Raw genomic sequence first — 25,590 nt, 5'->3', positions numbered from 1 at the left:
TGGATCCCTGTGATGCTCAGGATTTCTGTTCCCATATTAGCCTAGCATAAAAAAAAAGTCAGAACACAAGATTAGGAGGACACCACCCCCAAAATTCAACCTTTCTCTTGAGGTTTTGAGCAGTTCAATAAATGAAAGCAAATGCAGAAATTAAGCTCAAAAGTCTTTCTTCAAGCAGACCTCTTCTGAATCCACACCTCTCTTCCTCTCATTCATACATGTGAACCTTTTAGTACTCCTGAATCCAAGTCACAAGTCCGGAACAGTCAGACTTCCAACGCGGAGCACCGGCCCAGGTCTTGGCTCCCAACAGCACAGCACAGCCTCCCACCTTCACCTCAAAGTATCACCTGCTCCAAGTGAAAGTACAAGAGAAAGCCTTCAGAGATAAAAAGCATGTTCTAGCCTGAGGCCTGTCAGCATGGCACATGTCTAAAGAGAAAAGTGAATCTGCATGATAGAGACTTGAAATGCAGGTGCCTGGATGGAAACAAGGATCTCCAAAAGGAGGCCTAAGTATGGTAAAAGAAAAGGAAAGAAGAATAAAGGGATGTTCATTTGCAAATGAAGGCAGGACAAAAAACAAAGCTACACCTGTAAGAAACATGTTTCTTTGCCAGATGCATAAAGAAGGTTATACCTTCACTTCAGACTAGCCAAAAAGATTAAAGCCATTTCCACCCTCACCCAAATCTCCAAGGAGACCAAACCTTCTTCAGCTTTTAACTGCAGTGAAGTTAGAATTGAGGGAGGATGCAGGAGAACCATCTCCCAAACTCCAGACCACAACCACTGTTCCACAGCATCCTCCTTGCTGCCAATGCTCCCTCTGCTCCCTGCTCTCCTCACCCCAGCCAACACACCCTGTGCAGCCGTGGAGCATCTCACTGGGCAGGACGGTGTGATCGATGCCATTCCTTCCTTGCAATCACACCTATGGTTTGGCAACACCGCACCCACAATCCACACTGACAGCATGCAAGATCCTGCACCTTCCAGAGGAAGCCCAGCTCCAGCTCAGGAGGACGCCTCCAGCAACGGGGAACTCTACCAAGTTATGTACTCTTATGCAAGTTTGGGGTTTCTTAAACACCTGAAGAAAAAAAGAAGGGAGAGAAATCAATCCAGTAATCCTTGTTGATTATACTGACAGTAATTATACTTGTGTTATGCCAACAGTATCTTCAGTCTTGAGTTTGCCAGTGCTTTGAGACAGCTCGACTGCCTCACGGATGAAACGAAGCTGCAGGTTTTAAGCCACTAGAAAGAGGACAGTAGGCGTGGAAAGGTGATTTGGGGATGCAGGACAAGTACAGCAGATGGATACTGGTGCCATCTAGAAAACCACTCCACTCCTACCTGGGGCAGAAAGCATAGCCTGAACTTTGCTCAAAGGAGCAGGGAAGGTCCAACAACACAGAGGAGCAGACCAGGGGCCACAACTCGAAGATAAGATGAAAATGACAACATGCCAGAATGATCAGATGAGGCTCTCATAGACCTGAGCATCAAAAGGCACTTTATGCAGCTTCGACCACCTTTGTTGTGGGGACCTGCCCCACGGAGCCCATGCAGGTGCCAGGCAGCTGGGACCTGTCTGTGCCTGGTGTGCCATCAGTGGGGGGACAGACACCTCCCTGTGCCACCCAGCCCCTCTGCTCCTGCTTCTTCCAACCTAAGCCAAAAGGTAAGAACAACAGAACCCCCAAACCCCAATTACCTCTCCGTGCAGCCAGATGTTGGTAGATTTATTAAACTTATAAATCTAAATTTTTTCTCCTAGGTGAAGGCTTTACATTCACATCAGCAAAGAATTGCCCAAGGTCTAGAGAGCTTGATCCAAGTGCTACCACCCTCCATTCATTACATGAAATATGTCCAACTCCCTAAATATATATTTTACAATATAAGTACATTGTGGGAAGACACAGAAGAGTCACCACATCACAGTTTGCTCAGCTGGATCCTGCCCAGATGTGGGATCACCAGTGAGCAACAGATAAATTTCAGTCCTGTTCTGACATTGGTTCTTTTTGCTGCTTTTGGTGAGTTGCTTAACACCCAGCATGTCCAAGTTTCATTGCTTTATATATACATACATAGATCTATGTATACATATACTGTGGAAATCATATTTATTCAACCTCCTACAATGTTCAAGAAAGCAACGAATTATGCTAAAGCAGTTGAAAGTGAGGAGCTCTATCAGAGACAGAGATCAGGAGCCTCGAGAGAACCAGCAGTGATTTCACATCAGCCTGCAGAGCTCTGGAGTGAGCAGCCATCCACAGCCTTTGAAAATCAGGACCCTTTCGAGAGAGCTCAAAGAGGGTGAAAAAATACTCAAGATCTTTGGAGGAAAAAAAAATAATATATATATATATATATATATATATATATATATATATATATATGATCAGAAGACACCACAGCCAACCCAAAGCACTTATGGGGAAACCACTGATTTGCAATTCCAAACCACTTTTCCGCCTGAATCCTCCACTTACTATCTTATCTGATCTTCTCTCAGGGAATCCCCCAAACCACCTCTGCTTTGAAAGGACCTCTCAAGCTGTACTCTGAGCACTTCTTAGCACTGAAGGTTTGTGTGAAATGCTAACAAACTAACAGCACTTTTGTGCACTGCTGCCTTTTTTGATTTCTTTTTTTTCTGGCAAGATTATCCTTATCAGGTACCCAGGCTCTGCTCTCTTTGCCAAATAAAGGTTGCCATACCCAACACAGACACACTTTTACTGGCCCACCACATGTAAACATTAGCATAAAATAAATTTTAAGGCAGCACACATGCCATGATCTGTATCAACACCATAACAAAGAAATCCTGCTTTACTGATATTCAGTAAGTGTTTTAAAGTCTAAAACCACAGGCAATTCTGCTTGGTGGCACAAAACCAGGTGTGAATGGTACAAAAACACTCTCAAGAAATGCCACAGACCCACCACATCACACCAACAGAGAGGTCATGTTGAAGCTGAGACCAAAGACACTGACTCTTTTTATTAGCAAAATGCCCTACATTAGATGACCTCAGCATTTCACATGCATTATTTAAATCCTCCAGCAGCCTCTTAATATGGCAGCCTCTTCCCATTCTCACTTTGTAGACAGAAGCACAGAGACAGAGGACATGGTGTAGCAACAGTTATGGAATAACAAAGTCTCCAATTTCTGTCAATTTAAATTTGGAGGCTTCGCAATTAAAAATGTCCTTTGCCCAAAAATCTATTCGCTGAAATCAGTAAGAAAGAAAAGAAGAAGATTCCTTCCCTCTCCCCTTGTTACTCTGTCTTCTAGGAGGAAAAAAAATTAGTAGAACATTTTCAATTTGGAATCAAAATCACTTCAGCAAAGAATTTTTGAGGAACACTGCATGGAAACAGCTCTTTTAAGCAGGGATATTAGAAGCCCCCCCCCCCCAAAAAAAGTGTCACAGAATAATGATGCTTTTTTTGAACAACCAGTATCAGTCTGTTCCTGGCATTAATTTTGGAAATTGTATAGCTAATATGACAGCTATGATTTGGAGCCTTCAAAAGGCATAAGCTATTGGCATTTTAAATACATTACACACAAACACGCACGCACCCCTACACCCACACTAACTCTGGAGATTTGTTCTGCTCCTGTCTGCTGGCTCTTCTGCGTGTACTCCACAACAGATTGCTTCCTTGTCTCATCCCAGTTTTTTCCTAAAGGGGCTTTACATCAGGCACCCAAATATGAAGGGTACAAAGAAACCTGCATTAACACACCACACAGCAGAAGGGATCCTCTGCAACTAAATGGACACAATCAAGCCTTTCAATTAAACTATTACCCAAAAAGCTGTGGGTGGCTTATTACCAAAGACAGCATTTATTTTAAAAAATGGAGAGTACCATTAGAAACACCTAATATAACTCTTATTAACTTATTTGAATCTGGTTGTGAGCACATTGGGTTTGTAAGTGTCTGCTAACATAGCATTCTGTTTGCCTAATTAAGTTTTCAGTAGGGGAAGCTGTAGCTCTCACACTAATACAGGGAACCAAAAAAAAAAAATCACATATAAACCAATGCTTAGCTTGATTTACCTTTATTGTATAAGGATTTGCTACAGGCTCTTCAACAACTGCTAACTAATTTTCCATCAAAAAGTACAATTGCCGGACAAATTCCCATTCCAGCCCAAGTAATAGGGATGATGGACTCGCCAAGTTATAACCCCCCCCTGCAATCCTTACAGCATTTACAGACCCTCTGGTTTTCCTCATCACTACTTCCCCTTCCTGGTCCACATCCTGAACCTTGAGCTTATTCCCCCAGTCGTGCTGCAGTAACGCTCTAGCTGGGGAGCATCAAGCAGAGGAAAATTACCATTAGCCAAAAAAATTAATCTTAAGAGGCTTAAAAGAAATCTCAGGGAATCAACTCCGATCTCCATGACAAATAATTAGCAAAATAAAGATAAAATACTGAAGCATCTCAGCTTTCCACTACATTCCAAAGCGGCTTATTTTCTCCCTAAATTTTACTCTTGCTGCATTTAAAATGCTCGCTTGCAACTTCCAAAAAAAAAAAAAAAAAAAAAAGGGAAAAAAAAACCCCAAGCGACGACAGAGTGTTTTGCCCAAAAAGACAAGATTTCTGCCTGGCCAGTCCCTGTACCCAGTCCAGCTCCAGGCAGGGCCCCCAGCCCATGCCCCAAGGGACCTGGCTCATGGGGCGAGAGCAGTCCTGGAACAGGCCCAAGACTTTTTAAGCCATATTACAGCATTAATATAATTTATAAAATGGTTAAAAATCAGAATGTTTTTCCTTCGTGAAAAATAACACACTTAATGCTTTTCATCTGGCACATAAAATTTACAATACCTCCAGGAACATTTTCTTTGGTTAAATCAACACTATTGGTACTTTTTTAGCCTATAAGCATATTACAGCCCCAGCTTTTTATGGTTTTTTTTGGTTGTTGTTTTCACCCATTGTAATAAACTTTTCAGAACCAGAAATGTTCAACAATAAAAAGCATTCCCATGTCAAACAATTTTAACCACTGCTTTTAAAACAATAATAAAAAAAGGGAGGCGGGGGGGGGTGTGGGGCGATCGGCTTCAAACCCGGCTGGTACAGTAACTATCTCAATGCAATTAATACAAAGTAATCATCTGCAGGGCCAAACTTCAGCGCTCTCCCCAAAATTGTTTCCACGCTGCTTCCATCAGGCAGCCGCAGCAGATGTTGGCTGTTAAAGGGCGCAGACGACACAGTTCATGACTTCTCGGAGGCGGCTGCGCGCCACATCTGCAGCCGATGAAGGCGAGCGCACGAGTGTGGCAGACACAGCGAGAGCGGCGGCCGGGGCCAAGCCAACCCTCCTTCCGTGCCGGGGCTAAAAATAGAGGAGGCGTTTCGCCTCGCCTCGCCTCTCCGGCCGGCCCGGCCGGCCTCGGGCAGCGCTGCCGGAGCGGAGCATCCGGGACGGGCAGAGTTCACGCCGAGGGAGCGAACGGCGGCGGCTGCCTCCGACTGCCGCTCCGCACCCGGCTCCTCATTAACCGGGCGGCGATCCAAGTTCATCTGGGCCCCAGAGAAAGGCAATGCTTGTGTTTAGACCGCACAATACTGACATAACATTAACAGATTTACATATGCAAAACTGTGAAGCAACAGGCATTCCCCCTCAATTGACCCACAGCTTGTAGTGGCTGCCGAGTTATTCCCTGCTTAGGCTCCGTAACCAAGTGGGCGTCATGCGACTACCATCTGGGTACCACTTATTTAAAGCTGGCAGTCTCTCTGTAATAGGCAAGCTGGCAATAAGCAGGAAGGGAATAAATTGCATCATTTAGTTAACATCCACTTGCTTTGCGGCTGTTAAAAACCCATGACTGAATAATAATTTGGTTATTTCTTTTGCCAGACAATGCTGTCAGCCAAGTCATACTACGCATGCTGCAAAACGTAAGCTTGAAAAAATTCCACTTTAAAAATAAAGAAATTTGCAGTATAATGTGAGCTAAGAAGTTTTTCTAATGCCAGCAACTCAAAAGCAATCGAGTTCTAAAAATAAACTTGCACTACTGTAGTCACCAGATTCTGCTTTTCCCTAAAATCTTTGGTTTTATCCGCCACTCATCCCAATCCATTAAATTTGCCAAACATTGCCAACCTGGCCTGTAACAAGCACAAGAATCGGGGTTCACTCGTAGAAGCGCTCGTTAGATCCCAACACCTCTCCATTTCATGCTACCCACTGCCCTTCTCATCCTTTGCCTTAATTCACAGATTTTATCATTTCCTTCTGTCTGACAACTGCTTTCACGCAAACCGGTATCAAAGAAAGTGGCTGAAACTGGAGACCACTGAAATACAGCAAGAACATAGCCTTTGTTAAAAAAAACAAAAAAGGAGAAAACAAAGAGCTTTTGAAGTGGGTTTCTCTTTAGTTTGCAGAAAATTAAGTTACCAATAGTAATCAATTTTTTTTGTCCCAATTTGCTCAAAATACAGTCTCTGCACACGTTATCTCAACATCCATCTCTCTTCAGGACTAAAGGAAAAGCCCATGCTGAGTGCACTTTTATACTGCAGAGATAACAAGGCTTTGCATTATACAGTGGGAAAAGTCAGAAGTAACGTTTCCATCAGGATTAATGGCGAGGACAAGCCAAGAGCACAGTCCACAGGTAGAAGTTTTCTCAGCACAGGCTACAGCATCTCCACCTTCCACAAAACCAGGCTTGCCCCTCCCTCATGACATTTTTAAGGGGTATCAGGGACTCTGAAGTTCAGAAACAAGACAACTGACAGTAAGAGGAAACCTGAGTTCATTAGTAACTTGTTTCCAGTATCAGCGAAGGAGACAGACTTGGGAAGAGGACGCTGGAGCAGAGTCAAGCTCTGCACACCTCACACATCTCTGCAGTGGGCACCCTGCAATGATGCCTCCAGCATCCACGCTGGGTACAGCACCAAACACCACAGAGCTGGGCATGGAGACAGCAGAGGCAAATGGGAGACAACTGTTCTCCCCTCTCCATCACTACCTTGACTCCATGCAGGTCTAGGGCACTAGGGCAGAGCTCAAGAGGTGGAGGTGCCAATGTCCACACCATGTCATGTCTCAGCACACTGCCAGCAGCAGGCAGGCACGTCAAAGAGCACGTATGGTTCCAACACAGGTAACCCCAATCCAGTACAGATCAGGTGCAATGGGACCTGCAGCACTCAAAATCCTTCCTAAGCCAACACACAGATGATTGTTCACTTAAAAAAAAATCATATGGAAAGGGACCTTTTTACAGGCTTCCACAGGACCATGCTCTTCTTGCCGCTCCAGATGGGATGCTCAGCCAGACCAAGGCAGGCAGGGAAATGCAGAACCCACAGCCACCCACAGCCCTCCACAACATGGGACCACCATCCTGGAACACAAGCAGCTAAGGGCCATCGTAACAGTTTACAGGCTTCTACAAACAAGAACGAAAGTAAGATGGAAGAAAAGGGTTTTAGTCAGTGTGACCCTGCACCGATCTGGCAGGACAGTGGTCAGATGAAGGGAGAGAAAAACAAACAGAACAGAAACAGAGTGCAAAAAGAAAAATCTGTCAGAGGAAGTAGAGTGCCAGAAATTGTTCCAGGACCCCATGGCTGGATGCCAACTCTAAAGCCTGCAAAAAAATAAGACTACAGAGTCCCTGAAACCTTCCCCACTAAAAAATTTGAGCAGGCTGAGATTTGTCAAGGAGTACTTGTGCTTGCTGTGCCTGCTCTGCCACTCTCACCCAGGAGGTCTCAGCCTGAAATACTTCTCTGGAGAGGAAACCCAAGGCATCCAGTAACTTTGGCAAGTTATCCTTTGGGAAACATGCATCCCCTAAAGCGTTTGTGTATTCCAGAGTGTTTGAAAAGCTTTGCAGTACTGAGCTTTAGCACTTTTAATTGCATATACCATACCCAAGATCATCAACCCAGTAACGCTGTCACCCATGTGGTACATTACTGTATGGTCAATCTCCCTAATTATTCTTGAGTTATTTTTTCCACTAGATCTACAAAATTATCAGCATAAATCTCTAAACATTTACCAGTCAACAAACTCAGCACAACAGACATAAGCTTGGCCCTGACAAATAAAAAGACTAAGGAAAATGTATTTATTTGTAGCAAACGTCCTTTCCTATAACCATCAAATAGATTACAACTGCATTTTTTTCCTCGCACTGCACCCTGGGATCCAGACATTTAACTAGCACACACTACAGTCCTGGATTAATCATAAATAGAATATATTTTTAAGCGCATTAATTATGTAACAGATGCTTCCAGGATTCCAATAGAGGTAATTTTTAAAATCCCAGTGCACAGTTTTATGAATCTGTGCAGTTTCAAGGTTGTTTTTAATTTGCACTCAATACTACACTTACTTAAAACCAAGAGGTAATCAACCACTGCCTAATTATTGTTTTTTTTCAGTGCAGACTGGAAGATATATCCTACACTGTTGCCGTTGGACATCTCAGTTGTTAACTGAGGTTCCTCCCATTTCTTTGCCATCACAGTGAGTTTGGATAACCAGTCATGTAAACGCAGTAATTCTGTATTTGCCTTCTCCTGTTAATTTCTCCTCCTCAAACTAATTTCTGCCATTCAGAAGTCTGTCTCCTCCCGCAGATTCCCGCTTGTGTAACAGACATTTTCAGAGCACACAGTGCACATGGAGGCCCCAACAAGGACAGTTGGGCAGGATGCTCAGGGTTTCCACACAGCCCTTCATTTACTGATGGGGTACCATGAATGGTTGGACTTGATCTTAAAGATCTTTTTCAACTTTACTGATTCTGATTCTATGAAATAGTTCTCACAATGTTGCAAGCACACCATCATGGTACAAGGGGCAAGTGGGCAGAGCTCCCAGCTACCTCCCAAAACCCCTCTAACACCCTGTGCTGTCTCACAGCAGTAGGTGTCATCACAGCTACACCTTCAGAGGTCCTGCTGCTGACTTGCTTTGAAAAATTGAGTTAAATTGAGTTCACTCATAAAACAGTTACACCATACTTAACAAAAATGGGATTTACCTCACTTACCTTGATGGTAACAACAATAGCATATCCAGGTGTGGGGGAATACATACTGATTCACAATATTTTCTTGCTATCTAGGTACTGGGAAACTCACTGCTTGCACAGCCAGCTTCAGCTGCCAAAAACCACAGGCAACCTCACCAATGACAACCAGAGCCTGCATGGGGTCTCCTGGCTATGGCACTACAGCAACAGACCCCATGAGGGGCACGGGTGGGATGATGGAGATCTCAGCAGCCTTTGATGGCTCCACTGGAGCACCCCAGGGCACAAGCATCACAAGCCTCCATGTCTTGGATGAGAAGTTTGCTTTTTTCTCCACCTCTGCACATCACAATTCTTGGATCAAGTCACAGAGCTGCATCTCTGCTTCTGTTGGCAATGCTTAATTTGTAATGACTTGGAGGGGCATTTTTCCAGGCACTCACTGTGTGTGCAAGCCGGGGAAGCAGCAGAGCCCATACCGTGGTAGCACTGGGCTTGAGCTCTCCCTTCAACAAACCCTCCTTCTGGTCCAGGAGGTGAGGGAAAAATATAGGAGCACAGACAGCAATTAAGGTTCCTATCAGATGTGGTGTTGACACATAAGAACGAACAGTGAGTAACCCTAACACAAGGTGAGGGTTATTTAGGAGCATGTGCAGAATATGGAACCTCAGCAGGCAGGGAAGAGAGGGGCTGAGAACAGGAGCAGTTCAGGACCACAGCTCTGCTCACCTGCACATCAGCCACCCTGGGGGATAACCGTGACTCAGGCTGGGCACAAACCAAGAAGGAAGAAAAGGTGGGTAACAAGCATTTTATTCCTACTAAGTATTTTATTTGGGCTGCTACTCCTTTCCAAAAATAAAGGTAATAATTAAAAGTGAGGGTTAACGCTTCACTTCTTACATTCAAATTCCTCAACTAGACAACGTAAAACAGGTCGTGAATGGGTTGAACTCAGCTGAAGAAGGTAGATGACTTCGTGCAACCAGAGAGGCCCCAGGGCAGGCAGCTGGGTGCTACTCTGGGTCTCGCTTCCCCAGGCACCACAGCCAGTCTCCCCTGGTGCAGAGGGAACCCCATTGACAGCAAGAGCCTAGCAGGTACAGCCCTGTCCAGAGGCACCCAGTCTCTCCTTGCACCTCCAACATGCTTGATTTTCCAGCCTCCCCCCTAATTATCCGTTGGCTCTGAAGTAAAACAGACGGGGGACAAGACACCCCACCTCATCACCAGACACCGGTCACGCAGCAAGGCTTGGGAGCAGTCAGGGACACCCTGCAATGCCACTCTGTGGTGCCAGCCTCTCCCAAAACACTCTGCTGATCCCCTCCCATCAGCGCACGGGGACGGCAAAGCAAGCCAAGCACTCACGGGCAAGAAGATGCCTCCAAATGGGGAGGGAGACCAACCCTCAGCACACAGCCTGGTGGAGGGATTAGGTCCCTGCCAAACTGTGGCGTGCCTTCGCCCCCATAATCCCTGTGACACGTGGGAATGCCGACACCATGCCAGGTTATCGGCAAGGTGATAAGACTCGTAGGCTGTACCTGCTTGGCATGGCTCGAGCGAGGCTCCCTCGGGGCTCCTCCGCTTTCACTTCCTACTAACGTGCACCTGCACCCATATCAAAAGCAGTAAAAGCATAAACAGTATTTAAAGCTTTACTCAAACCCCCACTAGAAGTCTGGTGAGCCCCACGCTGACGCCGGTCCACGCCAACACCTGGCTCCCAGGCAGCCCCGCCGCAGACGCAGCCGGCGGCACCACGTGTGGCTGTGCCGGCACCGCTCCCCAGACACCACGCACACCCAGCACACCCATCCTGCACAGCGCTGAGTGAGCACAGGCTTCGGGTCAGACCCTTTTCGGTGTGAACCCCACCTCTGCTCTCCAACTCAGCAGGCAGGTAGCAGGCTGAGTACAGTTTTATCCGAGTTTTATGCACAGCTGCATTTGCTTATTGCGCAGGTAAGTTTTTATGAAAACAAGAAGAAACAGCAGCAACTAGTAACCTGGGTATCTCAGTGTCCTCACCACAAATTCCTAGTCTCTGGACCAGCACATCATTGACTGCTCACAGTGAAGAAGGAAACCCAAAGAAGACAGGATGCCAGTACATGTACACCAACAAGTTCAGTACCTGGCGCTACAGGAGCAGCATTAACAGTTAGATAAAACCCCACACTTGTCAGCTTTGGCAGGGTGGTCCCATCAGCCGGCACTGCTGGGAGCCAGGAAAGGAAGGATCCTCTGTCCAGAGAAGAGCACGACAAGACACAAAGCCTCTGGCAGAGGTTTCATGTTACAGCAAAGTCAACCAAGAGGCCAGAGATTTACCAAGGGGGTGGCCCTGACCCCCTCAGACCCTCCTCTGACCTCCAGAATCCAATGAGGATGTTCAACTGGCAGAAAAGATTTTTTTCCTGCTTAAGCTAGTTTTCTGCTGGTCCAGCTTCCCATGCAGTCTCACCCTCCGGTCAGGCAGAGTCAGCTGAAGCATGGGAGATGCACCCAGGAACAAGCTGAGAGACCTAAATCTATTCAACTGCAGCGTGAACCAAGCCCTCACTCCGTACAGCACCAAGCACACTGTCAAACAGTCCGTGAAAGCAGCTTTCATCTGAGAAAAAACAAAGGAGATAAAGGTTTTCCAAGGAAACAATTCTCATTTGATACATGTCATGAAGTTGTGCGCGCGCTTGAGTCACGGCACACGTGTGGACCATTGTGATGCACTCGCAATGTGTCCTCCTCCTCAATCTGCTGAGAGCATCCACCAGGCAGAGGTTGACATGCGGAGGTGATTCAACGCCGAAGAACAGAAACACTAAGACATGCTGTTCTGAAAACGGGGGCTGTACCTGACACTACTTTTATTTACCCAGAAAAGTTTTCTGCTCTGTATGCCCTTCCAATTTACCCAGTGTTAAGCAGAGTCCCCATCCCACCCTGGATGGTTCGCTGCAATCAGACAAGTAGATGGTGCTTCCAATACAGGTAGATTTTTTTTCCTTTAGGACCTATGAGAAACACCAGTTGAAAACCTGAGTATTACTTTTTACCTGACAAGGTGTTATACTTTCTTCCACCCCCTCCTTGTGCTTATGGCACAGAAAAAAAATCACAAAGAAACGGAGGGAGAAAAAAAAAATCTTCCCACCAAAGTGTAAATATTTCTATGTAGCAAGAACAAAGTATTTCCATAAAGCTCTCAATAAAGGATAACTGCAGGCCAAATTTTACCCGTAGATACAGGCACAAAACTCCAGCTAAAATTACTCGGAGCTGCCCGAATTTCTGCAGGGGCCAACTCCAGCATACGGCGTTCACATCCAGAAGGACTGTGAGCTCAGGAGCTGAGGCCACACTTCCAGCTCTTGTCAGAAAGGCAGACGAGATCTGCTTCAAATCAGTGAAGAACTTCGGAGATGAGTCAAACCTGCAGGATTTGCTGCAATACTCGCTGCAAAAGAGGATGTGAGAACTGGCAAGTACGCTGTGTTTACTCACTGTGCCATCTAATTCTGGAAACTCGAGCTGAGATTCGGCGTTCGAGCACGACTCCAAGGGGTGGTAGGAAGATCTTGGCCCCGTTACAAAGCCACTCGCTGGGCAAAACTGGCGGTGTCTGCTCAAACGGGGCCACAGGCTGACCCTGACAGAGGTTCTGCAGCTGGCAAGCAAAGCCTCCCCACGGCAGAGGCTGCACCGCATCTGCCTCCAGCCCAGGGACGAGCCTCCGCAGGCATCGGCGCACATGAGGAACAGAGATGCTCTAAAAATCACGCACTGCTTCAGTTAATGACACAGATTTACACTGGGTGTTAGCCTGTTTTGCTAAAAAAAGCCGACCAGATTTTTTTTCTTTTTTCCTGGTGCAAACTGTCCTTTATAGAGACTATTAATAGCCCTCTTCCTTCAGTTTAAGTTCTACTTCTCTTCCTTGTTCTCCCACTGACTTAGAAGATAAGTTGCAAAACAAGATTTAATTTATCTCTATCTCTTCTCCTCATCCCTTCCCTCCTGTTACTGCCTGGACGGGCAGATTGTTTTGTAGGGAACCACTGCATGGAGTGCTGTTTAGATTTGTGCAATATTCACATTTTTAAGCAGAAGAAGATACCTAGTTTACACTAAACAGATCCCCTTTCATTCTGTCCTCATGTAATTAGTTCTGTGTTGCACACACTAATAACTTAGATAAAACACCTTGTTTTAAGCAGCCACCTCAAACAGCTGCAAAGATATTGCAGGCTATCAGACACCAGTGAAGACAAACAGCTGTGGATGGCAGACACCAGGAGATTATGCCGAAACAAATGCATTTTTATTTTTCCCTTTAAATTACAGAAGATTATCATTTTACTCAGCAATGCCCCTTATTAAATTGAAACTCTCCACATCAGAATTAAATACATCCTATCTACTCAAAATGAAGTGTATTATTTATCAGTAATATTTAATGACAAAAACCTGATAACTTTCTCCGATTATACCACTGATTTCCTCCAGTCATGCATCATTGGCTCTGCTGGTCATTAGCATTATCACAGTGCATAAACTCTGGCTTAGGCAGCAAGTTTGATAACAGAGCCAGACGCCTATAGCTACTATTTTTCAGTTTATTCGGATTTACTAGTTTACCTCTCTATGAGTGTGCCTCTATCTAATGGCATCTATTATAATCCCTAAAAATCCTAGAGAATAAATTTCCATTTCCATGCAACACTCTTCTGCACAATCAAAATTCCTTAGCAAATATAAAGCACTCTGTGAAAAATCAGATCTCCCCTTCAACTGTCTGAAGACCCTTTTCCTGAAAGACCATATGCCAGCCAATCTGAAAAATAAATAGGAAATATCTAGTCTTCTCTGACTGTTTAATGTTAAGAATATGCTGGATAGGCTTAAGATATTCTAGTTTCATTCACAGATCACATCCCATTTTAACTTTTACGAAACAGTATTTTTTGAATTCTGCAGATACTGCTTTTATAGAAGTGAAGGAAAAAAAAGAATCAGAACAAATGTACATGGTACAACATCAGCTAAAATCTACCAAGATGGGTTTCTCCCATTCTCAGTTCGAAATGACAGATTAGAAAGGTTTCCTGAGTAAGACCATCATTCCTTACACAACTGGCCTTCAGAAAACTCCAATGGGTTAGCCAGAGAATAACTTTAAAATACTTGTATAAACAGTAATTATGCTGCATACTTCTGACATTCCTCTTTCAAAGCCTTTTAAGTATCAAGTCATTTATCACGGAAAAATACATTTTCTCTTCTCTGAACCTACAATTCAGGAGCTTTACAAACCTAACACACATTATCTGAACATCCATGCACAGGCATGGCATTTAAAACTAACAAAAACAATTTACTATAAGCTATTTCAGAGCCACCTTCTCCCAGTACTCATTTAATTCAATGAGAGCAGGATGGAGCCCCTGACAACTCTCTGATTAAAATTAATTACCTAAGCTGTTAAGACATTATTACTATTGCAAAACTTACTGAGAAAAATCTCTTCTACATCTGCTAAGGCAGATACTCGCTATGATATTCTGTTCAAACATTCTTATATGTTACACACATGAATATTCTAAGACTATTCCCTAGACAAACTGTTTTTTTTTTTTAATATTTTTAACAAAATTACCCAGGGAAACTCCCATTATTTCAACAGGGGTATTTAGTGCTTAGGCCATATAACACTACATATGGAAATACACCTATTTATGAAATTCACCCCAGGGGAAGGAACAATTTACAGTACACTGATCAACAGAGTTTGCATGCTACTGTCTGAAGGAGCCCCATTTGAGAAGGAGAGCTGTTATGAAAGCAGAAAGTATCAATGCTAACACAATTGGTGCCACTGTGTTATGCTATTTGCTGGGCAGAATTCATCTCGCTCACAGAAAAATTTCAGTTTAGGCATAGTTTCAGTATCACTGTGATATTAGAAGTTAGGGCCCTTATGTAAGAAACAGCAGCGAATTGATGAGGTTAATGCCAAATTCCATGATTTGTTGAGGCGAAAAACAGATCAAGCCCTGGAAGAACAGCAGCGAGCCCGGGAGCACAAGATGCAGAAGCACTAACAGAGATGCTTCCCAGTCCTTGCTCCTCTCACCATCCAGGGGCTTCAATCTGATCCTCAAAAATGAAACAGTGAAAAATATTGTCACTGTCCTCCTCTGCCCACCTGCTCCTCTATCTGCACGTGCACCGTCTCCAAAATACACTTCTGACCCTACTGAGCATCAGCCAACGTCAAACCCCTCGCCAGATACATCCTCCCCTGGACTGCCAGCCTTTCCCAGCCAAATCCAGCTTCAGTGTCCTCCAAAGCCAATGCCAGGAGTCACTCTGTGATCCGCCACAGCCTCCTGCACTGCCACTGCTTTTGAAGAGATTTCTGCCACAGGAGGAAAGGAGGATTTACACCACTGATTTTAGTGGAATTTTTCTTTCCAGCGCCAAGTACAAAACGTGGGAACTGGGCTGGAGACGAGCTGCCTGACCAGCTAACAGAGATTTGTCATGAGGTTCATGGAAGACAGAGTTCATGACTCACTGACAGCAAGCTCACTATTACAACATAAAAACTATTATTAAAAATAAAAATGCAAGCATCAAGAGGAACACTTCAAGAAGGTTTTAGCTTCTTAATCCTGAAGAGAATACCCTTGAAATGAGGCTAGCCACAGGCCCACCTGAGAAAAGTCATAAAAGACAACCTTGTAATCAAAAAAGCTATTAGAACAGCACATTTTAGTTGTAAAAAAAAAAAAAACAACCACAAAACAAAACAAAAAACATACAAAAAACCCCCCCACAAAAAACAAAACCAACCAAACAAAAAAAACCCAAACCACCACCCTATTTCTGCTCCCTTGGCATTTCCAGAAGTTTCTCGGGAAGAGGTGTCCCACTCATGCTCACCCTCCAGCTCTCCAGCAGCAGAAAAACATATACTTCACATTCACCGTGCAACACAAGGAAGATGCTTTTTAAAACTGACTTGAGTTCCTAAAGAAATATCAGTTAATTACTTAATCCTTCTTAATGGAATGATCAACATTCTCTCAGCAAACAAGGCCATGATGATTTAACATTTTACTGCACTGGCAGAATTAACCCCACTCCCCTCCTGTCTGCTGCGTTGACTCGTTTCTTTAGAATCAGTTCCATTTTTCACTTCTGTAGAGCAGCCCCTGCACCCAGCCGAGAAAAAGACTCGATCAGACAAAAATCTGCATTGTTGTTATTCTGCTGTGAAGCTAAGGCCCAACCTCTGGGAGGGAACTGACAGAAAGGCAGGTGGCCAGGGCACCCAGGATATCAAGGTAGGAGACAGCACAGAGCAACGAGCCCCAGTATGAGCCTGGAAAAACTTCATCAGCATCCCAGGATGGATGAGGGGCAGCCACTTCAAAGGGAACCAGGGAGGGATGTTTGAATCCCAGCTCAGACAGCTCCTGAATCCCTGAGAACCCCTGGCCATCGTTCTGGCAAGAATAAAAGTCCTTTCAGGGCTCCACCACTCACTGCAATCAGACCAGGCTCAGACAGGATTCTGCAGGCAAGTGTTGTGCAAGAAGGGGAATTCAGCATCGATTTTTGTGATCAGATGTTTAGCGGCTGCTCTGAACACTCCAGCAATCCCCCCCTCACCATTTTATCTTCCTTTATCACAAGCTTTTTAATAGAGACATGACATTCTGCTTACTGCTGGGCTCTCTCTATTTATCTCTCTCTTAACAACACTTTGGCATCATCGGCTCCGCTATCTAAATCAGCAATAGTGCATGTCCGGTCACATAAAACCTCAGAGGGTTTCCCGAGATGCCTTGGGAAGTCGGACTACTCTGGTTTACTGATGTGTTAATATGCCCGATCCACTAATTAATGAACAAACAGCTTAGGCGAGGAGCTGGGGGAGGGACACCAACAAGAAGACTGCAAGAGCCCAAGGAAAGACACTTGACCCTAATTGTTAGCAACAAGATGACAAGACTGATCGGGAAGTACAGCTAAAACTCAGATCCAACATGAAAGGAAATGTCTGGCAAAGAGGGGAAAACTAACGATGCCGTTAAAGAGGCTCCAGCCAACCTGCCGAACTGTGCCACCTTCTGTCGGGCTGCCGGTGCTCAGCGCCCGAGCACCTGGCCAGGGCTCCCCAGCACCACACTCCCATCACATCCCTCCCTCCATGCCCAAATCTTCATCCTCCTCCTGCGACCCTGCAGCTCCAGGGTGTACACTCCAGCCAAGGAAAGCCAGGAGTTTGCTCCAGTCTGTGATGAGGTGATGAGGAAGCACGGCCCTTCATGCACCTTCTCAGAAAAACCACCTGCCTTTCGCCACATGCAGAATCCCAGCAGGTGGGTTCTAAGTGGGACCAAAATTCACTGGAACTTTCAGCCAGACCCAGTTTTATCTAGGGCAAAACATTCCTCACCTTGAAACAACCTGGACCAAGTACACAAAGGAGATGCACCAGCAAGAGGGTCCTGTGTCCCAAGTGCACACACCAGCAATTCAGGATATGCTTCCATACAGAGTTCAAACATTTGGAAAAAAGGTCATAAGCACTTTCTACCCGAAAAAAATCAACTCAACCAACAGTCACAACAATGCAAGAGACCCTGCAGCACCGTGCTCGGGGACAGCCAGCCAGAAGAAAGTTGACTTACAGATCACACATCCAGCGCTGCCACACGGCAAATGCTGCAGAACGTTATCCCGCCGCACAGGGAGCCCCAAGTTTTCCATGTGCTTCTGAATTAAACTAACTTTGTGAGGAAAACAGGCACTTCAAATAAAAACACACCAGTGACAAATATTGTACAGAGAGCGCGATTAGCAGTAAACAGTACGCTGGAGAATCATCCGAATAAAATGTTCTGGGTATTTATTTGTGTTGCTTTCCAAGACCATTGCAACTGAACGGGAAACTGGAAAGAAAAAAGCCCACAATTAATTTCAGAACAGCACTCCCAGAAACACTGTAGCCTATGAGATATATGTAAATATTTTACGATATGGGTTCCATTTCAGTAGATCTGTCAAGATATTTGCAGGGCTTGACAGTATTTCTGCCTTTAATTAAATTTTCACACACATACTTTAATGTAATTTAAATAGATTATTAGTTGTCAGAATATAGTATAAATTTTGTTTACGATTTAGTTACTTTAAGTACTCACATTGAAGAAACTCATTTAACCCCCTGACTGAGGAGCATTAACTGTTGCGATGAGACTTCTAAAGAGCTTCTACTGCCCTTTGCACTCTCGCAATAATCTTAAATTACTACAACTTAATTGCAATTTCAAGGCACTAAAATGGAGATGTTTTAAAAACAGCACCATGAGGGTCAAGAGGGGAGAAAAATTATTTAGTCCTCCTCAGGTACCAGATGCTTCTTGGAGAGAAACTGATTTTGCCCATTTTCCATAGAATCCTGTCTTCATTTGCAGGATGGCACGGAACAAAAAGTCATCAAGATTATTCTGGATACTTGCCACATCCAAACAGCCATTAAGACATAAGCCTGCTCACTTGCATGCATGGAAGAGACCCGTGCCAGGAGAACAGAAAGACAAAACCCTAGAGCACATTTGCAGAGAAGGCTGCACATGAACAGAGCCAGCAGCTTCTCTGACTTGGGAGCTCCCATGCTGGAGTAAGAAAACAGAGCACGTGTTAAACCACTCCAGAAATCACAACCAACAAATATCTGATCTCCTAAACACAGTACAACCGATTCCTCTACAGCACAAAATATACGCATTTTTAAATGAAAAGACTACAGAGACTCCACAATCAAGTTTCTCCTCTAATTACTGCATGATTTATTCCATCCTATTTTTTTCCCCCTCTATATACACTGGCATCACCTTGTTACCTGCAGTAGCTGCAATTCCCAGCACACCGCGAGCTGCGGGAATCAAACGGCACAGTGGTTTGTGAGAGCAGCAGGCTGCAAGCAGCGCCTCTGTCAGCGCAGAATCAAGCAGTTCTAGCAAACACAAGATCTTCTTCGCTTCTTCTTGCAACGAGACATTTTACAAGGATCCGGCCAACAGAAAAACAATCAGACTCACAATTTAAACACCACTGTGCCTCAGCACGGCCGAGCGCTGACGCGTGTCCTCAGTGGCACGAAGTCAAGGGCTCCCAGCCCGGCCGTACCTTTCGAAGCATTTCAAAAAAGCTTGGTTGCCAGGACCTCTAAGAATGGTTGCAAAGACGCCGCTGATCTCTAGTGCACAACGTTTCCAAATTCCACTTAGCAAATGCTTTCTGGCTCCTACTGCACATCACATCCCCACCGAACCGCTCGCCGGGTGTGAAAACACGCTACTATATGTGGAGGGGAGGGGGAGAAAAAGTTTCAGTGATACCAGTTTGTGGCACAGACCAAAAGCCAAAGGGAGCAACATGAAGCCCTGGTTGATGCCAACACGCTCTGGATCAGGCCCAGGGCAGCCAACTGCACCCTGAACTGGCCTGTGGGGACACAGGGACCATGCCGTGCCCATGGGTTGTACAGAGCAGAGTGGCACCATGTCCCCACACTGCTGATCCCCTGCTGGGCTTCCCCTCCAGCTGCCAGCCCCTTCCCACCTGCCTTCCCAGCAGAGACTCATAGGGAAAAGCACCAGGAAGCAACCTGACAGCAAGACTCATCTGAGGAATAATTACAATATGCCGTTTAATTCAGCTTAAATAAGAACACCAAACAAAACACTTGTGCACCCGAGCTGCCTGAGTACTGCAGGGCCTGATCCCGCTCCCCCTGAGGTGGGAACCCCTGGCAGAGCTCCCTCCCGGGCGCCGGCACCGTGTCCATGCCCACACGATGCTGTGCTGGATGTGCTCCGAAGGGCAGGAAAGGCCTGAACAAACGCTGTGCCTCCAAGAGACACCCAGCTACCTGTGAAAACCTCACCGAGTCTTCTGCAGCCCTGGTTCAGCTGCATAAAAATATTTCAGCTCAGTGCCTTGAAGTTGCAATTAAATTGTAGTAATTTAAGATTATCACAAGAGCAAAGGGCAGCAGCAGCTCTTCAGCAGACTCCTCTCACCACTTAATGCTCCTCAGTCTTGGGGTTAAATGAGCTTCTTTAGTATAAGTACCTTAAAGCAAGTGAATCGTAAACAAAATTTATACTATTTTCTGACAGCATATAATCTATTTAAATTTATTAAAGCTTCCGGAGAAAATTTAAGATGACAGAAGTATCATTATGCCCTATAAATAACTGGACAGCCTTGCAGAAATAACTGTATTTTACATACATATCCTACATACGTGTGTGCATATGTTATTCCATTTGAAATACAAATACATGCTCAACAGATATTTCACAAAAGGAATTGCATTATCCGGTTCAATCTCTCAATACAAATGACCACAAGCAGTAAGAATACTAAATGCTAAGATACATTCCATAAATTTGCCTTTTTACTACCAGCCTTTTTCCTAATCTTTACAATGCCGTGAAACAGGAATAATTCTGGAGTTACAAATGTTTATTGTATATCATATCAAGGACGATAATGCAAATTTTAGCTCTTAAAAAAAGGTGATCCACTCCACGAGAAACTCATATTGCAGCATATGCTGCACACTAATGTCCGATGCATAATTCCCTGCTCAACTTTCCTGTTCCTTCTCTTACCAGGGCAAAAACCATCTGTGTTACGGTTACTGGTGGAACTGATTTAAGCAGAAAATGTTTATAGATGTTAAAAAACATTACACATTACACAAAATGGCTTAACAGCATACACAGCACGTTTAATGCACATACTTTTTATTGTCTAATTAAAGTATATACCATAAAAATCTACAGGCTTTAGAATAAGTTACGCAGGACAGTTATGAAACCTTACCTTACAGAAAACATAAAGTACTTATTGTGTGATCTGCACTGCTAATTAAAGAAATGCTTATGCAAAAAGGTTTGGGATTTCTTAATTCTTCAGTAGATGTGCACTTAGTCTGCCTCCTGATTAATATACATTAGGGTAACAGCCTCTTCCTTGGATTTTTTTTTTAAGATATTTCCATTGTTTAGAATACTTTAAAGAAATGAAAGGAACATATTTGTGAAGTTTGCAGTGAAGTGTTTGACTACAAACATGAAACTGTCACGCAACAAAACTAACCTCACTCCCTCTGGTTCAGTTTGATTAGTACTTAAATCCTAACTGTTTATTGAAGTAAAATCAAGTGTCTGTTAATACTCTTTACTGCTATTGCCACTAAAAAACTACACAGTAACAGAGTCTCTCTGATACAGACATGAAGACACTTTACACACGGTTTTGTAAAAATCATGGCATATCAAAAACAAGGTCCATCCTGACTGGTTGGAAATACATTTGAAGGAAGGATATTACAAGTTTTCCCAGCTCTAGGAATGCACTCATACAACATACAATACTTAATCACAACCAAACTTCTCTATTATACAGCAACACAGAACTTACACGCAGAGAAAAAAAATAAACCTATGTTTCCTTACAATTCAGAGATCCAGAAATAAAAGCTGAATGTCACAGAACTTTTACAGTTTTCAACATTACACTACTGGAACATCGCCTTCGCTGCAGCTCTAGACAGTATAAATGAAATAAAATCCCAAGTCTCTGAAAGCGTATACAGCACACTCTAAACCACCATCACTTTAAAAAAAATAAAAAACACCAAACCCAAAACCTAGCCCATGCACAAAAAACTAACTTTGCAATTGAAATCGTAAGCAACAGAAAGCCTTGTTTGAAACAGTCGTTATTTTTCTCAGAGTTATCCTTTGGTTTCACAACAAAGATCAGCATTTGTAATGGTCCATTTCTGCATAAGTGAACATATAGCCTTGCTGCCTGATCGAATAGTCCAGAGCTTTCAGTGAGGCAGCTCCTGACAACAGCCCAGCAGCAGCTTTGTTTGATCTCTCCTGCCTTCCTTAATCTGGGTTGTCAAGGTTCACTTGTTGGAGGCTGTTTACTTTACTTTTTCCAGAAAAAAAAAAAAAAGTGATTTTTTTTTTCCTGTCTCTCATACAATGACTAATCCAAAGACTAAGGGGGAAGAATGCTGCCAATGCAAGATGTTAAAGCTACAATACCTTTTTGCAATGAGATTTTAGCCGACACCTTTTGAATGGTAACTAGTGAAGAGCTTCCTCCCCCAGTGCCCTGGTCCATTCAATATGGTTGGGAGATAGTTCAAATAAAATGTGCAGGGAAAAAGCTTCAGAGCAGAGAGGTTGAAACCAGTAGCCCCAATTTCCCCGTCCTCCCCCAAATCTGGTCGCAGAGATGCACGATACCTCCTTGCCCACACTCGCTTCTCTGGGAACTTGAGTTATTTCAGGCTCTCTCAAACTTACAAAAAGTAGGAGCTTCTCAGCAGTAACAGAAACTGTAAAAATAATACTAAACCGAGTGAAACGCCTATTTTCCAAAATATTAAAGGAAACCGTGGATTAACAGCACAAGCAAAAAGTTTCTTCTATTACAAGCTTGCAACTTTGTCTAATTAAGCAGCTGTCACTACTGACATCAACATTTGGTCAAAGCAGGTAAAAAGCAAGTTCAGAAAAACTCTATGGAAAGGAAACACAGTTTAGAGAATTGTTTTAATATTTAGAACCATCCAGCACCCTAGAAATCAGCAGGCTACATGGCGTAGACGACATGCTACAAGCAGTACACATCCATTACTCACTCCGAGAGCAGTTACTAAAAATGAAACCTTAAACTTCTGAGCACAGAAGTTGGGCTCCAGCTTCTCTACAGAAGCGGCTCAGAGAGCGCTCGCAGGCGGCTGATACCTCGGGTAGGGACGGGAGGGCTGCGCGCTGCTGCCGCCGCCAGCCCTGGGGAGAACGGGGCGGGGGGGGGGAAATTGGGAGGGGGTGGGTGGGTAGTAATGTCGCTCAGCTTGGTTCACTCAAAGCAAAACCACGCAATTAAAACCATTACAGCGAAGTGGCAGCAGACGGCTCGCCGAGAGCGCGGCGCTCCGCAGCCCGCCCGGCGATGCTCTCCGCGCCGGGGCCGCACGGTCACCAACAGTTGCGCGGCGGCGGGGAGGGGGCTGCGCTGCGCCCCGCGCGGTCCTGCCCGCGGCTGGGGCTTTTTTGTTGTTTTTTTTTTTTTCAAAGGGGAAAAAAAAAACAACCAAAAAAAAAAATAAAAAATCCACAACCAAAACCAAAAAACCAAACCAGAGCCCGGCGGGGCGGGGAGGAGGGAGGCGCGGACACGCCGCCCGGCAGCGCGCACCCACCGCTGCCCGGGGGGGGATGCGCTGCGCGGGGCGGCAGGTGCGCGGGGCGGCCCCTACTTACCGGGCACCGGTGGCGGCTCCGCGGCGCGCAGCGAGCCCCGGCTCCGTCCCGAGGCTCCGCACCGCGGGGGGGACGCGCACACGCACACACACACACGCACACACACACACACGCGTGAAGGATGCGCGGTCCGCACCCGCGCAGCGAGAAGTTGCGCCGGGCTGGGGAGGCGCCTCGGGTGTTTATTCAAACAGTTCGTCTCCAAAGAAAAAAAAAAAAAAAGAATAGGGGAATGGGAATGGAGGGGGGGATGGGCGCAGAGCGCCCCAGGGACCCGCGGAGGGGGAGGATGCGCGGTGCGGGGCTCCGCGCCTGCGGAAGGGGCTGCGCGGGCGGAAAGCCGCAACAGGTGCCCGGGGAAGGGGGGCCGGGGCAGGCGGGCCGGGCGCGGGGGGGGCGCGGCCCCACCGCAACTTCTTGCCCCGAGTGCCGAAGTTGGGGCGTGCGCGCCCCTTGCGCGGCGGCGCGGGGGGGACCCGGCGGAAAACACGCGGAAAGCGCGAGCGGGGATGGGATGGGAGGGGGGCGGGAGGCGCCTCATCCCACCGGGGCGGGGGGTGCGCGCGGAGCGAGGCGGGGGGGAAGTTTCCAAAGTGGGCGGGGAGGGGGTGCGGGCAGCCCCGCATCCCGGGGAGGGGGCTCCGCACCCGCGCACCGCCGCCCCGCATCCCCCCACCCCCCCCGGTACCGCGGCGGCGGTCGGGGAAGCGGTGGGGGTGGGGGGCGGCCGGGCACGTGGGGCCGGCGGGGGGAAAAGTGCAACAGCCCCGGAGGAGCGGGGGAAAGTGTCGGGGGGCGCCGGACTCACCCGCAGGACTCGGCCCTGCCGCTGCCCAGCACGGCGCGGCCGCGGCGCGGGCGGGCGGCGGCGCGGAGCGGCGCGGGGCTGCCTCCGTCCCGTCCCTCCCTCCCGTCCCTCCGGCACGCCGAGCCCGGGCGGCGCGGCGGCGTGCTCCGCCGCTCGGTAAATAACAATAGAGCCCCTCCGCCCGGCGCCGCGCCCGCGGGCCCCGCACGCCGCCCCGCCGCGCCCCCGCCCCGCGCCGCCCCGCGCCCCCTCCCCGCCCCGCGCAGCCCCGCGCGGGCGGGCCGGGGGCGGCCCGCGACACCCCCGCGGAGGGAGATGTTGTTATTTTTTGCTGTTGTCAGTCTCTGACGTCACATCCACCTGCTGGGTAAACAAGGCTCGGCACAAGGGAAAAATAATAATGAAAAAAAATAAAATAATGCAAAAACGGGGGGGAGGCGGGCGGGGAGCGCGGGACGCGCTGAAGAGCCGCAGCCCCGCCGGCGCGGAGCTCCGCGGAGGGACGGACGGGGAGGAGGGGGGGGGGGTCGGGCCGGGGGAGGCGGGGCGGCCCCGCGGGGAAGCGAAAGTGCCGGCGGTGCGCGGCTCTGCGGGCAGGGGCTGTCCTGTCGGCGGGGGCAGCGCTGCGCACCCCTACCAACTTTTCCGCAGCCGCGGGGGGGCAGGGAGGGAGCGGCAGGCCCGCGGAGCTGGGGGGTGCGGGGGACCCCGGAGTGCCTTCCGCGAGTGCCCGCGGAGCCGCCTTACCTGCGAGGCGGGCGCTGCCCGCGGTGCCCCCGCAGCGCTCAGACCCTGCGCGGGTGCGCAGCGGTGCGCACCGGCCGCCGAGCGGGACTGACCGGGCTGAACGCGGAGCCGCTCCGCGGGGGCGGCCCCGGGCCGCGTGTCCGCATCCCGGGGGGTGCGCGCTCCCGGCCGCGCCGTCGGGGTCCCGCGGAGGGCCCGGTGGCAGCGCCCCCGGGGCACAGGGCGAGAGGGCGCCGGGCCGGGACCTCGCGGCTGCCCCGGCCCCGGCACTCGAGCACGGGGAATTGTAACAGCGGAGACGGCCTTAGCGCGGAGCTCGGAGGCACCGGCGGCGCGGGGGCTTCGTTGGCGGCGGCCGGACCGCGCGTGGGGAGCGAGTCCGGCCGGGCATCCCCCTGCCCTGCCCTGCCCGGGACCCCGGCCCGCCGCCGGCAGCACCGCCGGGGCGGAGGGGCGGGGGGCGCTCGGCGGGCGCCCCGCGGAGATGGAGCGCGTCCTGCCCGGCGCTGCGGGCGGGAGGCACCGGGCGGCCGCGGAGTTACCGAGCGCCCGACTCGTTCGGGGAAAAACTCT

At 47.4% G+C, this 25,590-nt stretch overlaps 1 protein-coding gene across 1 annotated transcript in view; it reads right to left on the bottom strand.

The window, feature by feature from the left end:
* The window catches only part of FOXP1 (forkhead box P1), a 380,386-nt gene extending 355,936 nt beyond the window's left edge, over window positions 1-24,450 (bottom strand). Inside the window, exon 1 of the mRNA XM_051788661.1 lies at window positions 24,271-24,450. The gene's annotated coding sequence lies outside the window, so the exon portion shown is untranslated. The remainder of the gene's footprint in view (window positions 1-24,270) is intronic.
* Window positions 24,451-25,590: the final 1,140 nt, after the last annotated feature.

Source organism: Manacus candei, unplaced genomic scaffold (genome assembly GCF_025592945.1).
Source record: "Manacus candei isolate 608988 ecotype Guabito, Panama unplaced genomic scaffold, ASM2559294v1 h1tg000025l, whole genome shotgun sequence".
Taxonomy (NCBI): domain Eukaryota; kingdom Metazoa; phylum Chordata; class Aves; order Passeriformes; family Pipridae; genus Manacus; species Manacus candei.
Note: the sequence above shows the minus strand (reverse complement) of the source record. Positions and strands in the feature narration are given on the sequence as shown.